We start from the raw sequence: 17,864 nt of genomic DNA on the forward strand, positions 1-17,864 counted from the left end.
CTGACAGTGTTCTTCTTCACTTCCTCTACTGTGTTTAGTAACTCCCAATTAAAAATCCTTGTGGTCTTAGATAAATAGACAGATACCTGAACTCTTTTCACATTTCAAATGTAGATGAGGAAGTATGTTTTGCTACATGATTAAAAGTTCATAGAGATCTTTCCCTAAATGTTTTGTCATTCTGATAGGTTTTGTCCCTTTTTTTAACAGATTCTTCTTGTACTTCCATGATAATCTGAAAGGGAAATAGTTGGTACCTAAATTAAGAAGGTTTAGTCAATATTTTGACTGCTCCCTTGGACTATAAAAGAGTGGTCTGGATTATCTCCTAATGCTGGCAATTAATTGGTAGATTAGGAATAGCCAAGAAACCGTGTGGGTAAATAGTTAGTATTTATATTGTTAATATTTATAAAGAGTGTTCACAAAGTTTTAGACTCAGTGCTTTAAGGTGTGCCATGTATATGTTATCTCATTTGATCCTCACAAGCTACTTGGTGAAGTAGTGGCTATTATTCATTATTCCTATTTTACACATGAGAAAACGGAGGCTGTCCGAAGTTAAATGATTTGCCCAGAAGCACAAGTGTCTGAGGCAGGATTTGAACTCAGGTCTTTATGCTTCCGTGTCTTGCACTCTCCCCCCCCCCCCCTCCAGCAAAACCCAGCTCCATTTTATTAGAGGGTGGCAAAGAAAGAGGGACAATGAGCCGAAGGACACCCCCGGAACACAGTGGGCTCCCAGTCACTGATTCGCTCTTTCCTCTCTTTCTTTTCCAGTCACAGGTCTCCCTTCTTTTCCACAGCTGGTCAGAATGGGAGTGGATCCTGGGGAGCCTGCCACTCGGGCTCCTGCCCCCTTTGGTTCATCCTGCTGGCCAGAGGGTGGAGCTTCTTGCTACTTGGTCCCAAGGTAGTTGGTGGACTTTCCCGTTTATCGCAGTGTTTCCACACTATGATCTGAATCGATGCACACTTTCTTGTTGGGCAGGTCAATGTCAAACTGGACCCCACCCAGCTTGTTGAGGACTCGGTGACTGCCTTAGAACAGCCTTACAGATCATGTACACAAAGAACTCATATTTCGGCATGACAGTGGAGGCTGTGGCTGCAGAAAGCTGGAGGCTGGAGCTGGAGGCTGGAGGGTGAAGGGTGAAGGGTGAAGGGTGAGGCTGGAGGGTCCTCCCCGGTAGCGGGTACTGCGAATTCCGGGATGCTTCTGGATGCACGGCCATGCTGGCCCCAAGCCCTGCCCCTGCCAGGGGCTGGGCCACAGCCCCACAGTCACTGGTGTAGTTCTCAGGGACATGTTCTGAACGTTTAAACACTATACCACCTAGTTAAATGGAGCTAAACATTCAGGTTAAAAAAAGAGAGAGAGAGAAAAGGGTTGTAAATAGAAATGTGTTCCAGTAAGACTGGATACAGATTCTCAGTGGGTTGTTGGCACAATTATGAGTTTTTAGCACACCTGGGAAGAGAGGCCTCTGGGTGATAAAAGTAGACCTAGATCAGCAGAATATGCATGGCCTCTTAATACTTGGATTAAAATGTCATTGGTTATGCAAGAGCATCTCAAACAGGAAAAACTGAACTAAGGATTATCTTAGACATGTGATGACCCTGCTTGGGTGTAATGACACCTATTTTAGTAGGAACAAAATTCCAAACAGTGGTGATTCTTACCTTACTTTGAATCATCTGGCACATGCACACAAAATAGGGTATCAAGCCAGTCACTTGAGATACAGACTAGATGAAATCCATAAGATTAATGATATTTATTGATTGTATTTTTCCTGAAAGGGAAAAAAAACAACCCCACCAGCCTTCAATACTTTCATTCTTTATCCCAGTAGGAGTTGTAGGACCCATAATATCTGCCATAAGATCTTCACATATCATCTCCCAAACTCTGTATTGGCTATCTCAGCTGCCTGCTATCCAAATGTCAGTTTCCATTGAGCCATCATCTGTATGTGTTATTATAAATAATATAGTTTTGTTAGGATTGCTGCAAAAAAAAAAGTCCATATGTTTCTAGGTGCCTTTGACCTGGATTCTGAGTTCCTGAGGTTGGCTCATCTTTATAAGGCCATAAGGATGAACTCAATTCAGATAAGGAACTGGCTCTGAGGGAAAATTTGCTGCCACTATCTAGCCATCCCGTGATAACAGGGATGATGGATATAAATGAAAAAATCTAAAAGCTGAACCTCAGGAAAGGAACTGAGGGTTTGGTTCTATTTCTAGCCAAGCCCCAGGCAAACTTCATGTTTCATTTGAAGGAGGATATGGTGGCAGGGAGAGTGGTAGGGGACGGGGACCGGGGAGGAGGGTTAGTGGTATATGTCACTTACTTAAGCTTTCTGTTTTTCAGCATTTTAGTTCTCTCAGAGAAAAAAATATGAGAATTCTGTTACAAGGACAAAAATAATCCCATGCAAATGCTCATGGAAAATGGCAAGGGTACTAAGACTGAAGGCAGAGTGCAATAGTGGAAAGAGCCCCAAATTCAGAATTAGAGGATTTGGGTTCAAATCTTGACTTTTCTACTAACTACTTGTAAGTATAAACCATCTAACCTCTTTTGTTTGTTTAGAATTTTGTTTTCCAAAATATATGTAAAAACAAATTTTGACATAAATTTTAAAAAACTTTCCAACTTCTCTTCCTCCCTCCTTTCCAACCCCCCACCCCCAAGAACACAAGCAATTCAATATAAGTTATACATGAGTAGTCATGGAAAACATCCCCACTTTAGCTAGGTTTTGAGAGAAAACAGTTAAAAAACAAAACTTCAGATTAAGGAATTCTCAAGGAAAAAAAACATGTGTTTCAATCTGTTTTCAGATACCATCAGTTCTCTCTCTGTAGATGGATTGCAATTTTCATAAGTCCTTCAGGGTTATATTGGTTCATTTCCTTGCTGAGAATAACTGAGTTCTTCCCGGCAGATCATCTTACATTATTGCTGTTATTTTGTATACAGTACATTTCACTCTGCTTCAGTTAATGTAGGTCTTTCCAGGCTTTTCTGATAGCATCCTGTTCATCATGACTTTTATATAGTACCTTAAACTTGACCAAGAATTTTCTTCACAATAGCCCAGCAGAGTAGGTACCATATGGTTTGCCAATCATCATAACTATTTCCCTCCATCCTATTCCCTTCCCATGATATTTACTCTATTTTCTATCTTCTTTTACCCTCTTCCTCCTCAAAAGTATTTTACTTCTGACTGTCCCCTCCCCCGCTCAGCCCTCCCTTCTTTTACCCTTCCCTCCTTATCCTCTTCCCCTCCTACTTTCCTGTAGGGTTAAATAGATTTCTCCTTTCAATTGAGCCCACTCTGATGAGATTAAGGTCTTTGAGCTAATTCTGTGTTCAAAATTTTTCTTCTTCCCTCCCTCCCTTCTCACCCCTCCCTATGAAATCAAGCAATTCAATATGTCATACTTGTGCAGTTATGCAGAATATCTTCACCATCCTTGAAAGTGTTTTGCTTTTTACTGCTCTCTCCCCCAATCTGCTCTTCTTTCCTTCTCTTCTTCTCCCCTCCCCTCTTATCTCCCTCCCCTCCCACTTTCCCTCAGGGCAAAAATATATTACTATACCCACTTGAGTATGTATGTTATTCCTTCTTTGAGCCAATTCTGATGATAGTAAGGTTCCCTCACTCTCCCACTCCTACCCCCTCTTCTCCTCCCCTCCATAAGGTTTTTTCTTATTTCCTTCATGTGAACTACCTCTCCCCAGTCCACCACTCCCCTTCTCCCTCCCACAGTCTATTCCTCCTACCTCTCAATTCTATTTTAAAGATGTCATCATGGGTTAGCTAGGTGGCACAGTGGACAAAGCACCAGCCCTGGACCCAGGAGGCCCCAAGCCCAAATCCAGCCCCAGACATAAGACACTCACCCTGTTTGCCCCACAAAGAACATGGATAAACAAAAAATAAATGCTTTACAGATGTCATTCCTTCATGTTCAGTTCAGACCTGTGTCCTCTGTGAATTCCTTACTAGGAAAGTTCTTATGAGTTTGAAGTATTATCATCCCATGTAGGAATGTAAACAGTTTAATCTTTTAATATCCCTCATGATTTTTTTTTCCCATTTACCTTTTTATGTTTCTCCAGGGTCTTGTATTTGAAAGTCAAATTTTCTATTCAGTTCAGGTCTTTTCATCACAAATGCCTGAAAGTCCTCTTTTTCATTGAAGTTCCATTTTTTCCTCTGAAAGATTATAATCAGTTTTGCTGGTTGCATGATTCTTGGCTATAATCCCAGTTCCTTTGCTCTCTGGAATATCATATTCCATGCCCTCTAGTCCTTTAATGTAGATGCTGCTAGATCTTGTTTTATCCTTATTGTAGCTCGACAGTATTTGAATTGTTTCTTTCTAGCAGCTTACAATATTTCCTCCTTGACCTGGGAACTCTGGAATTTGGCTATAATATTCCTGGGGGTTTTCCTTTTGGGATCTCTTTCAGGAAATGATCGGTGGATTCTTTCAATTTCTGTTTTGCCTTCTGCTTCTAGAATAGGTAGGCATTAAAATTAGCCTCAGGCTCCCCAAGCAGAGCTGCCCCTCCCCCTTTGTTTCAACTGAGGGGGTCTCTGAGCTGGGCTAAGCTGCTTGGATGAAAAACCCCAGGCCCCAGGTGTGGCATGGCATGTCCTGTGCACACAGCAGAGAGGTGCATGAAAAAACTGGAGGGATGTCGGGGTTTGCTTCACTCAGCCTCCAGTTCCCGGCGCAGGCAGCACAGGGCTTGGCCGGCCCTGCGGTGGCCAGCCCGAGTTTCAATGGAGAGAGGAGGTTAAAAAGGACACTGGGGGGTTTTAAGGGTACAGAGAGGAAGGGGATAGAGAAAGAGCTAGCGAGAAGGTAGAGAGATGCCAAAGGAACAATGACTCTAGGGCTTTTCAGGGGAGTTGACAAATTTAAGGAGGCTTGGAGTTAGAAGAAAGGAGCAGAGCAGTGAAGCAGGGAAGTTAGATGGTAAGGGGGGATGCTAGAAGGAGGTTAGTCTGTACAAGGATGCTAAGGAGACTGAGGAACTGTATGGAAAGAAAGGTGAGAGATGAGGCTTGGGGGTAATAAGTGCAGGTGGCAGAGGCAAAGGAAGGAGAGAAACTTTAAAAGTTAGGTTGTATAACTTTTCATTTCTTTACCCTTATCTCTTATATTTATTTTTATAAATAAACCCTGCTTTGATTATTTAATTAAAAGAGGCATTTGCTTATCAATTTGGGAGCAGTTGTGGGGGAAATTTTAAATGGCCCTAACAGACTGACTTATGCAATTAATAGCAGTCAGATAGCCAGCCAGTCAAAAGTCCACAGATTAGGCCCCTAGTTAGTTAAAATATTTTTACAAATATCAGGGCAATTTTCCCTGACAATCTCTTGGAAGATGTTATCTAAACTCTTATTTTGGTAATGGTTTTCAGGTAGTCCAATTATTTTCAAATGATATCTCCTGGATTTATTTTCCAGGTCAGCTGTTTTTCCAAGGAAATATTTCATATTGACCTCTATTTTTTTATTCATTTGGATTTGCTTTACCGTGTCTTGGTTTCTCATAAAGTTGCTAGCTTCTGTTTGTTCAATCCGAATTCTTAAGCAATTATTTTCTTCACAGAGCCTTTTTATCTCCTTTTCCATTTGGCTTTTCAAACTGTTGACTTTTTTTTCATGACTCTCCTGCATTGGTCTCATTTCTCTTTCCATTCTTTCCTCCACCTTTCTAAATCTTCCTTCTATCTCCCCTACTTTCTCTTCAGAGTCCCTTTTGAGCATTTCCATGGCCTGAGACCAATTCATATTTTTCTTAGAAGCTTTGGATGTAGGGGCCCTGAGGTTGCTATCCTCTTCTGAAGGTGCACCTCAATCTTCCTGGTCTCTAAAGAAACTTTTTATTGTTCTCAATTTTCTTTGCTTGCTCATGTTCCTGGTTTTTTTAACTTGACTTTTACTCCCTCTTACAGTGGGGCCTTACTTCCAAGCTACACTGTCCCAAGCTTCAGAGGGTCCCAGGTGTTTTGGTTTGAGGGAGGTCAGGTTTTTCTTTGGCCTGGCCTGTTCTCTCATCTGAAGAGAACCTCAAACCAATTTTCTAGTTAACCAGCCAGCAATACTTTGTGTGCTGTGGTGGCTATTAGCTTCGACAAGCCTGTGCCCCTCCCCCACCTGGGCCTCCTGCTGCTCAGGATTTCTTCCTGGTTCCGTGCTGGGGTGGGATAGCCGAATTCTTCCTTAGGTCCCGCAGACATCCCTGTACTTTCCCCGTGGTCAGCCGCTCAGCCCTCTCACCCGACCATAAGCTTAGTTACAGAAGATGCTGGCACTACAGCTGATTTGGAGTTTTGGGGGTAAATTCCTCTTTCCCAGCATGTTAGGGTCTGTGTCAGCATGATCGTGGGGTTGGACTCTGCTCTCAGATCAGTATGGCCCCCTTTAATCTGGAAAATAATCTCAGCCCATCCTTCTGTGAGTTTTGCCACTCCAGGGCTCATTTTATTGCTATTTGGGGGGTAATTCCATCTAACCTCTTTGGGATTCAATTTCCTCATCTATAAAATGAGATTAAACCAGATGTTCTCTAAGGTCTCTTCAGTCCTCAAAGTGCTAATCTCCCCATCAGCATCAGATTTTCCTTTTCCAAGTTTTAGGAGAAAATGGAGACAGAAGCACTAAAAACTAACCAATGAAGAAGAGAGCTGTGAAAAAAAGAACTTATCTATCTAGTTCAGTCCCACATTTGTCTTCATAAACAGCAAGAAAATTCTAGATTGTTTAGACATACAGGCTATTGAACTACATGTTGTATCCTCTGCTTGGCTTCTGCCATTTTGCATACACTGAATGGCATCCTCCATATTAGTGATTGCTCTGTCAGATTCCACACCCTCCTCCTTTTTTTATATCACACCACTGTATGTGATAAAGTAGATTGTCTAAGGGCTTGTCTTTGGGGCCAGTCACATTCAGTTTAGTTCAACTGAATTGTATACTATTATTGAAATCATTCTTGAGGGAGGCAATGAGACCCAAGTATAGAATGCTATCCTCAGGGTACGGAAGGCTTCTAGTTCAGTTCTTGCCTCTAAGACAAACTAGCTGCATGACCTTGGGTAACTCAACTTGTCAGAGTCCCCCACAACTCTCGAAACAGTAAATCACAGAGGAGTTCCTGTTTATCAGTGGATGGAGTTTCTAAATCAGAAATTTCTTATGCTAATGAAATCATAGCTCCCCCACCTCCAGGAAATTATTGGTATTTATCTTTTTAGTTTTATACTGTGGTAAGACGCACAGGGACAGCTATTTTGAGAACAGGTTCTCTGTTCTTAAATCTGTTATTGCTGTTATTAGTACTGTAGTAATATTATTGCCTTCTGCTTTATTGGAAAATTGAGGCCTTCCAACATGAAATCCCTTAATTACCCTCCTATACATACCCTAAACACCCACTGTGTCCTTCTGGGTCAAGTAAAATCAACAAGCATTTATTAATTACCTACTACATGTCAGGAACTGTGCTAGGTGCTAAGGATAAAAAAAAAAAAAAAAGGAAACAACCAAACCAAAAAATGTGCTTGCTCTAACAAGATATAGGCAGGATAAAGTGGACATAATCTTAAAGAGATAGCCCAAGGATTAAGGGGGACCTGGAAAATAGGGAAGGCAGAAGAAGGTAGAGGTGAGGAAAGAAAACATTCTAGGCATGAGAGACAGCCAGTGAAAATATCCAGAGTTGGAAAATGGATTGTTAAGGAATAGCAAGGAGGCCAGTGAAGGGGAAGAAGTATTCCTTGTTCTCTGCCAGTGCTAACCTTTCACCTGTGCCCTTGGTCCTGCCTATCTTACCACCTCCTCTAGAACCTGGTTCTATTGATCATCCATCCCCCCTATCTTTCTTATACTTTTGATTCCTTCTCCACTAACTCTGTGTCCACAAAAATGCTCGGGTCTAAAAAAAAAGTCATTTAAGCCTACTGCCTTTGGAACTAAAATTCTCTCCCTCCCTTCCTCTCTCCCTTTCCCTCCATCCCTCCCTCCTTCTCTCTCTCTCTCTCTCTCTCTCTCTCTCTCTCTCTCTCTCTCTTTCTCTCTCTCTCTCTCTCTCTCTCTCCTGCCCCCTCTCTTTGTCTCTGTCTCTGCCTTCCACTATAACACTATAAAATTCACCACAAAGTAAACTATACTCACTTCCTTACTTCTCAGCCTCTTTAAATCCAACTTCTATTTCCTACCTGACTCCTGTTCCTTACCCCTGCTGAATGTCCTCTCTTGAAACTTGTCAATGCCTTCTCAAATAATTAAATCCCCAAATCTTTTTTCTTTTATTCTCTTGAACTCTTCACAACATTTGATGCCATCGACCCCTGTTTATAAAAGCGCTCCATTTCCTTAACTTCTATGATATTGCTCTCCCCTAGTTCCTCCTATGTCTTTGGCCATTTCCCTTCTTCCTTCTGATCCCCTATCACAGATATCCCTCCGGCCTTTGTCCTTCTCCATTCTCTGTATGTTTTCTTCTTTGATGAAAAGGAGGCCTGAAGAAGTGAGAGTTCCCAAGGTCACACAGCTGTGATAGTCAGGATTTGAACCTGGCTTTTCTTTGTAAGTCCAGGGCTCTTTCTACTATGCCATAGGGCTATAGAATTATTTTAATGGTATGTGACATGTGGTTTAGGGTTTGTCAGAAGAAGTTTCTTCTGTGAGAAACAAAACCAAAGATGAACAGATAATATTTTATTCTCCCCCCCCCAATTACAAGGTAAAACAATTAATTCTTAACAATTTTAAAAAAAGGTTCGAGTTCCAAATTCTATGCCTCCCTCCCTCTCCTCCCCACTTCCTGAGATGGTGAGCAATCTGATATAGGTTATACATGCGTATCATGTATTTTCATAATAATAATAATAACAACCAACCAAATAGCACTTTATGGCTTACAAAACAGACTTTTTAGGCTCTCCATTTTGGAGTTGGCCTGGGACGGCAATATTTCTTTCCCATCCTTGATGGGTTTCTGATTCTCCAGACTTCCTCGCCATGCCTCAGTTACCTTCTTGTGCTGGAATTTCCCCTAATAGCTAAGGCCTTCTAGAATATCCTTCCATTGAGCTACTCCCCTTCTTCCATTGGTAAATTCTTTTCAGGGCCTCCACTTTGGAGATAGGATTAGGCCAGCCATATTTCATTCCCCTAGTAGCTGTGCTTCTGACTCTCTAAGATACCATAGCTCTATTCTTGTACCATCTTTGCTCCTCCCCTTTTCAACTCCCTTTCTTGTGTTATCTTCCCTCATTAGAATGTAAGGTCCCTGAGGGCAGGGAATGTCATCTTTTTTTTTTTAACTTGTCTAGCACTTAGCACAGTGCCTGGCACATGTTGTTCAGTGAGGTCAGACTCTTCTATTTTTGACCCTGTATACCATAGCATGGCAATGCTTTCCCTGGGATTTTCTTGGCAAAGATGCTAGAGTAGTTTGCCATTTCTATCTCCAGTGGATTAATGCAAATAGATGGTAAATGACTTGCCCAGGGTCAGACAGCTAATAAGTGTCAGAGGTCATATTTGAACTCAGGTCTTCCTGGCACTCTATCCACTGGTACATAGTTAACACTTAATAAATGTTTGTTTCTTTGCTTTTGTATTATATTCTTATTTCATTCTCATAACAATCCTGTGATGTAAGCGCTAATATATTTCCATCTTGCAGTTAAGGAAACAGAGGCTCTGAGAGATAGTGTCCAGAGTCACATAGCTGGTTAGTATCTGAAGTAGGATTTGAACCTAGAAATCTGTGAAATATTTTTGGATGTTTAAAAGGAACTCTCCTACTTGAAAAGGTTGGGTAACTATTACAATTCTCCATCTTTCACCTACTTGACCGTTTTGTCTAGGATGGGTCCTGTTTCTATTCCTAGCCCTAGAACTTAGTTAGATTGGTAGATGATGTAAATTTTAAAAATCAGATTGTAGATTTTAAAATATCAGCTGCCTCTAGTTTATTGAATTAAATTGAATAGAATGCTGGTATCCACTTTAAATTATCTCAAGAGATTAGAAAACACTTATTCATACCTTGTTGTCTTTCATCAACATTTTTTAGTCCTTTGAGATTATGATGCCTATTGAATGTTTGGCTGCAGGCTGCACATTTCCTAGGAAAAAGCACCGCAATGTCATTATTTTCTGTGGTTCTGGAGGGATAGGGTTTAAGTCTCAGTTAAATACAAAGTATTGATTTTATTTCATTCTGACATTTCTAACAGTTCAGGCTCATCTCTTTGCTGTTGTTGGTTACTGTTCACATATTCTGTTGTACTCAGCAGTGTTATAGTATTCATGAGAGAGTTTTAAAACTAGGGGGAAAATCCATACCAATGCACCAGAATTCTACACAAAACCACCAGAGCATCTTTGTCTTCTCAGCCATCTGGAATTCCCCTATGAGCTTGGGATGAACTGCCAGATCAAGGTCTGGCTCCTGGATGTTTTCCAGATTCTCTGAGCAGATTGTGTTTTCTCTTGCTGGGAGGCAATGTCATGGGGTTGACATCCCCCTCTATTATCTCTGGCTTCTGCACAACCTCATTTACTCTGAGCCATTAGGGAGAGAGATGTCAGATACCTTAAAAGGAAAAAAAAAACACACACACAAAAACCCAAAGCTGCTTTCACAACCATTTACATGAAAGGAAATCTATAGAGAATTGTGTTGCATGCAGCCATATTTAAGTGTGAAAACTTTGTTCTTGGATTCCAGGATTTGTGGCTAGGCAGGATTATAACACCTTTTCCTTCTGCTTCCCTACTATCCAATTTCCAGTGATTGGCAGAGGGATCAGAGATGGGAGATTTGCAGAGACTTGAAAGAGCTCACTGAGTAGGCTGTGAAATGTTGGAAGAACATAGAGTTAGGTACAGTTTTTATATGTTGCAATACATACCTAGGGATAAAAACATAGATAGACAGATACATACATACATACACATACATACACACACACCACACACACCACACACACACACACACACACACACACACACACACACACAGCATGTCCCAAAAGTCTTAGTGCAGTTTTAAGTTTTTAATAGCAAACTATCTTCTGAGAACAAAACTGGTAGGGGGGCTTTCTTTTGATCTTTGATAGCTGAAAACTACACTAAAACTTTTGGGACACTCTATTGCATGTATATTTATGGCTGTCTTTTGTAATGGATTTGACACATACCCAGATCACTTAAGATGGAGGTCCCCATGTGGGAAATGCCAGAGACCTGCTTTTGGGAGATAGGAGGACTGATGAAGGCTGGGTATTCTGTGTTGGCCTACCATATATTCAGTAACATCTTTTTCCCAATCGGCTGTGTATCTGGAACTGGCCTCAATCTTTAAAACTACCTGACCTGGAGTTTTTCTTTCTTTTTTTTCTTTTTCTTTCCTGTGGCATCCAGGATTGAAGGACTCAGTTGCTCCCAGGAAGTGACATTAGAGAATAGTGGAAAGGGCCTGAGGACCACTTCCCCTTTCCCCTCCTTTTAGGTTATGTGGTAGCACTGAGAAATGTATTGGAGATTTTGATTTGTTTTGATTGTCCTCTCAGTTCTAGGTGCAAGAAGTGAAGTCCTTCACCCAAGAGTTAAACTGTGGGGTCCTTGGAGCCCAGAATTCCAGGCCAGATGTGGTAGTCAGCCAGGTAGGGAAGCCCCTGGAAGCCAGTGCCCTGGAAACTAGTGGGTAGGGGTCTTGAAAACTTTGGACTTGGAACTTGGTGGGACTAATGCTATGTAGAAATTGAACTAATCTGTGAGTTTACTCTCCTTCCCCTTCCTGGACACCAAAGTGGGGGGCTGGGTATGGGGGCCCAGAACTCTGAGGTATTGGGAAAAATTTTGGTTTTGCTTTACCTTTGATATAAATATTCCTTTGTAAAAGTTAACCTGATATAAGGAACTAAGTGAGATGTTGATCACTGGCCTCTAAAATCGGGAGAGAACACAGTAGAGGGCGTGGGTTCTAACCACTGGCAGAGGCAAGAGACTGCTCTTCCCTCCCCTCCCCCCTCCCCCTTTAGGTACCAGAGAATCCTGGGAGATATATCAGGGACTCCACTCCCTGCACCTAAGGTTTACAAAGTGCCTTAAAATATTATCTTGTTTTATTCTCATGACAACCCTGGGAAGGAAGGAAAGAAGGAAAGAAGCATTTATCAAACTCCTGCTACATGCCAGGCACCTGCTAAAGGCATTATGAAAAAGACAAACAAAACAGACCAAAAAAACTCCAAACCCATTTCTCACGATCACATGGTCAAAACAGAAGAGGAGGTGGCCCCCAGGCTTCCTTTGGCATGTAGTGCTACCTGTTCTGAGTGAAGGCTTTCTTCATGCCTGGATACCACAGGAAAGAGAGAGACAGACTCTCCACTAAGGTAGTTTTACAGACTGCAACCAGTTCAGGCTGTGCAGCCAATGGAAGGAAGCTGTTTCCAAACACATTGTAGGCCAACACAGAAGGTCCATGCCTGTGCTAGTCCTCCTGTCTCCCAGAAGCAGATTCCTGGCATATCCCGTGTGGGTGCTGCCATCTTAGGTAGTCTGGGAATAGGCCAAAACCATCATCCTATGATCCTATGTTCATGTTTTTAGGGCCAAGGTAGTGATTTTATCAGTCTAAGGACCAACTTGGCGAGGGACCTGCTCTACCGATGCAGATCAGCTTATAGCATTAGTGATCTGACCAAGGGCACTGGGTTCTGCCCAAAGTCACAAAGACAGTATGAGCCAAAGATGGAATTTGAACTTTGGTCTTCCACGGTCTTAGATCAGCTCTCTATTATGTTAACCTAATAGAAGAGCTCTAGAAAAGAATAACATCTTATTAATGTAACTAGTTATTCACATATTTTAGAAATGAGCCTGTCTCTGAGTACATTTTATCTTTAAATAATAATTAACTGTGATGTGTCCTGTCCTGTGTCAGTGACATTTGGCCAGGTCAGCTGCCAAGGAAAGCTGCTACCATACCAGGAAGCCAGATACTCCCTCTGTTACAGAGCTTTCCCTCAAGGCAGGAGATGAGGAGTGGTGAAATGAGCAGTCATTGATGAAAGATGACTGAGGGCTGGGATGGTAAATGGTCTGCTGCTGACTATCATGAAAATGGTGAATATAAGAAATTATGATAAAATGTTATTTGGTCATTTGTGTATTTATCTGATTGACAATGGATCTGGATGGACTTTACTATGTTCCATATAGGTATATTCTATATAATATATAGAATAGAGTTTATCAGATAGAATATAATCTATATGTTATATAGATTATACTCTATAGAATTTATTCCTTATAGATATATTCCATACACTTGATATAAATATGTATTTGATATAGAATATATGAAATATATACATAGATAAATGAATATAAAGATAGCTCATATAATGCTTCAAGGTTTTGACAAGTTTTATATTTATTATCTAATTTGATTTGTTATAACAATTCTTTGAGATATGTACTATTTTATTATTTCTATATAATGTATATATATATAATATTATATTGATATATTATTGTTATATTATTATCCCTAATTTATAGTTGAGGAAATTGAGGTAGATAGAATTTAAGTGATTTGTTCAGGGTGACTGCTTTTGATTAAGTGTCTAAGGCAGGATTTGCACTCAAGTGTTCAGACTTGAGTCTGGAAATCTGGGAGACCAGTACTCTAGACCCACTAGCTAATAGATATAGATCTACACATACAGAAATATAATCATATGAGCATTATGTCATATGTATGTGCGTGTATCTATGTGTCTATCTATCTATCTATCTGTTCATCAAAACCAACCTTATTCATGAACCTTGTAAAATGGGTTGTTCCATATATTGAATTTTCTGGATGATATAGAGTTTACTTTTTAACCACTGATTTATATTTCAGTATTTTTAATAAAAATTTTGAAAATTAATGAACATACCTCCCTGTCTGTTACACCTAATAAAAACACTGATCATAATTTAACCTTTCCCCAACTATTCCTGGTTATCAAGACTACCCCCTGATTGAATGTCAGGAGGGACAGTTAGACTTTGTTTTTTGTATTCTCGGTGCCAGGCACAGTGTTTGGCATGTAGTAAAAACTTAATACATGATTGTTTGCTTGACTGAAGATTCATTATTGTGCCATATCCTATTGTGATACACTCATGGTCTTAGCTGGATTAAAGATGAATGTGGGTACATAGGCTGCATGATAGTGGGGAAGGACTGAAGTCAGGGAGACGCATTAAATAGATATGAATAATACTAAGAGCTAGCATTTATATAACACTTTTAGGTATTACAAAGTACCTTTAAAATGCTATCTCGGGGCAGCTAGGTGGCGCAGTGGATAAAGCACTGGCCTTGGATTCAGGAGTACCTGAGTTCAAATCCAGCCTCGGACACTTGACACTTACTAGCTGTGTGACCCTGGGCAAGTCACTTAACCCCCATTGCCTCGCAAAAAAAAAAAAAAGCTATCTCACTTTATTCTCATGACAAACCTGGGAAGTAGGAAGGAAACAAGCATTTATCACACTCCTTCTATACACCAGGCATTGTGCTAAGTGCAAGAACACTGAAGTTAACTGATTTGCCCGTCACAGAGCTAGTAAGAATCTGAGACTGGATTTGAATTCAGATCCTCTTGACTCCAGACCCAGAACTCAGTCTACTGCATCATCGAGTTGATTTCTTATTCCTATAGTTCAAATGAGAGGTAATGAGCACTTTGAATTAAAGTAGTGATGGAAGCTGGAATGAAAATGAGGAAACAGATGCAAGACACTTTACAGAGAAATAACAATTAATGTTATGAGTTTGGGGAATGAGAGAAAGAGGGCCCAATTTGAGATTTGAATAAGAGAGGGGAGGGTAAACAGAACCAAAGATGATTGGTTTTGAGCTGTAGTCATTGGGAGAATGGTGTTGCTGTTAATAAAAATAGGGAATTCAAGGGAAGAAATAAGTTGGGGGTTGGTCTGGTATGGGATAGATAGAAATGATATGTTTAGTCTGGAATATGTTGAGTTCGAGGTGCTGGAAGAACTTTCTGGGGGCTATATCCAAAGTACAGTTGAAAATTTCGTTTTTCATTACATTTTTTTTTTCTGCAACAAACCATATACATGATGTTATTCTGTATATGGGCATGGGTGTTTGTGCGATAGATAGATAGATAGATATAGATATAAACATATATATGTATGTGTATATGCATGCATGCATGTATGTGTGTGTGTGTGTGTGTGTGTGTGTATTCACATACCTGAAAGCATAGCCGTTCTTTGGAATCAAAGATAAGAGTGCTGATGGCTCAGTCAGCTGCCTTTTTCACAGGGTCACAGGAAGACCATTTTGTGGTATTGGCTAACATCACTTATAACCATTATAACCAAGAGGTTATAATGAGAAAGGCTTGGGGAGGTTGTCTAAAGAGATTTGCAAATTTATAGCTAACTCATAAACCTATTTTTATTTTATTTTAAATGTTTTATTGATGCCCTCTTTTAAAATGTCAGTCATTTCTGATAGACCCCACCCAAAATCAAACTTTCCCCTGTAAAAAACAATTAAGTAGGGGCAGCTAGGTGGCACAGTGGATAAAGCACTGGCCCTGGATTCAGGAGGACCTGAGTTCAAATTTGCCCTCAGACATTTGACACTTACTAGCTCTGTGACCCTGGGCAAGTCACTTAACCCTCATTGCCCTGCAAAAAAAAAAAAAAACACAAAAAAACCCCCAAACAAACAAACAAAACAAACAAAAAACCCAATTAAGTAAAATGGACAAATGACTACACTGGACAGAGTTAGCAACATATTACACCCATAACCTTCCATCTCTCTACTGAGAAGGGAGTGGGTTTCACCATTTTATATTGTAAAAACTAATGAATAAAAGATGGAAATGAAGGTAGTCACTGGGGATAAATGTAAAAATGAATGTCATAGTCCTTTTAGAATAGCTTCAGGGATTCTTAAGCTCAGATTGCTTTGAAACTGGTGATGAATGCTGACACCCATGATAGACTTCTTAGATATGATAGGGGCAAGAGGATGATCAAAGTAGAGATAGAACTACTGCTGAGTTGGATAAAACAAGAATAATGGGTGGCAGACAACTCTTATTTTATTTTATTTTTAACTAATAGAGTCAATGTCATTTAGAGAACAGAGTATTGACTTCAAAGACATGAAGACTTCTTTGGTTCAAGTTCATGTATTGGCTGTGTGACTCTGGGCAAGTCTATTGACTTTTTAATGCTCTAAGTGACTCTTTTAAACTTTAAGATGCTAAAAAAGTGCCAACCTGCCTTGGTAGTAGTTTCCTTATGGGAGAATTCCCTCTAACAGTGAAATTATGGCTCCAATCCTTTTCCCTATTCTTTTTCTCCTAAAGAGAATGATCCTTTAGACTGGGATATATAAAATAAACACAATTAACAGGAAATTGAAAGCCAAAGTAATATAGTAGGTGATAAAAGAATACTTAATTGTTCTCTATGAATTCATGGAGGGTGGGGGAGGGAGAAGAACTAATAATACCAATAGCTAGCATTTCTATAGCAGCTTAAAGGTTTGCAAGGTACCTTATATATGAATTCATGTCAGTGATCTTTGAGATCATGTGGAAATTGGGAAAGGAGACTAGAGAGTGAAGAAGGGCAAATGTTTTCATTTTCAAAAAAGTATGAGGATGAAGTCTCACTTTTTCTGTGACAAAATTATAGAACACATTGATTAAAGGGATGATTTGTGAGAATTTGGAAGGGAAATAGATAATTATTAAATGTCAGCATGGCTTCATCAATAACAGGTCATTATAGATTAACTTCATTTCCTCATTTGACTGCTAGATCAGGGGAAATTCTATAGATATGGTACTTCTTTATAGATTTCAGCAAAGTATTTGTTGAAGTCTCCTGTACTATAGCATTGGCCAAAAGTCACAAAGAGGTCTGATGTTTTAATAACTTTTTGAAAATTATTTTTATTTATTTCCTACATATACTGTATATGATGCTGTGGTAATATAAGTTAAAAACAAAAAATCAAGGACTTATTAAATATTAAAACCCCTTTGTGACTTCCTGACTTTTGGCCCACCCTGTACATTTGTGGATAAGGTAGAGAGATGTGAGATACGTTAGATGGCCATGGAACACCAATGAGCAAGAGAAAATATTTGAGGGCAGAGAGGTCTTTTGGGATCCCTAAGATCTTACAACATAGGTAGCTGCCTATTATACCTACAGGTAGGATCAACTCTACCTTTCAGGATCCTGGTAAAGATTTTAATTTTTTTTGGGGGGGGGAGGGGCGGTGCAGGACAATGAGGATTAAGCAGCTTGCCCGGGGTCACACAGCTAGTGTCAAGTGTCTGAGGCTGGATTTGAACTTAGGTCCTTCTGAATCCAAGGCCCATGCTTTATCCACTGCGCCACCTAGCTGCTCCACCTGGTAAAGATTTTAAAAAAACAATTATGTATGCTAAACTTCTTCAAAAAGTTAAAATGCAAACTATAATAAATTCTCTGTTTTTTTCATTTTCCTCTCACAAAGTGTTTGGTAGGCAAGAGACAGCACCTGAGAAAATCTACAGATTTGCCTGCTGTTATATGCTGAGCATCAGGCCCAAAATTTGATTCAGATTTTTGATGCTGATTGTCTTACTACTATATGATACTATCTCATTAAGGAACTAAAAAAAAGTCAGGATCTCTGAGTTGAGAGAGGATTCCAGAGACCTTCTAGGCCTACCTATGCCTGATTAGCTCTCTACA

At 40.1% G+C, this 17,864-nt stretch overlaps 1 pseudogene; it reads right to left on the reverse strand.

The window, feature by feature from the left end:
- Positions 1–747: 747 nt before the first annotated feature.
- On the reverse strand, positions 748–1,091 carry LOC122750669 (annotated as a pseudogene).
- Positions 1,092–17,864: the final 16,773 nt, after the last annotated feature.

This window comes from Dromiciops gliroides, chromosome 3 (genome assembly GCF_019393635.1).
Source record: "Dromiciops gliroides isolate mDroGli1 chromosome 3, mDroGli1.pri, whole genome shotgun sequence".
NCBI classification, from domain to species: Eukaryota; Metazoa; Chordata; class Mammalia; order Microbiotheria; family Microbiotheriidae; genus Dromiciops; species Dromiciops gliroides.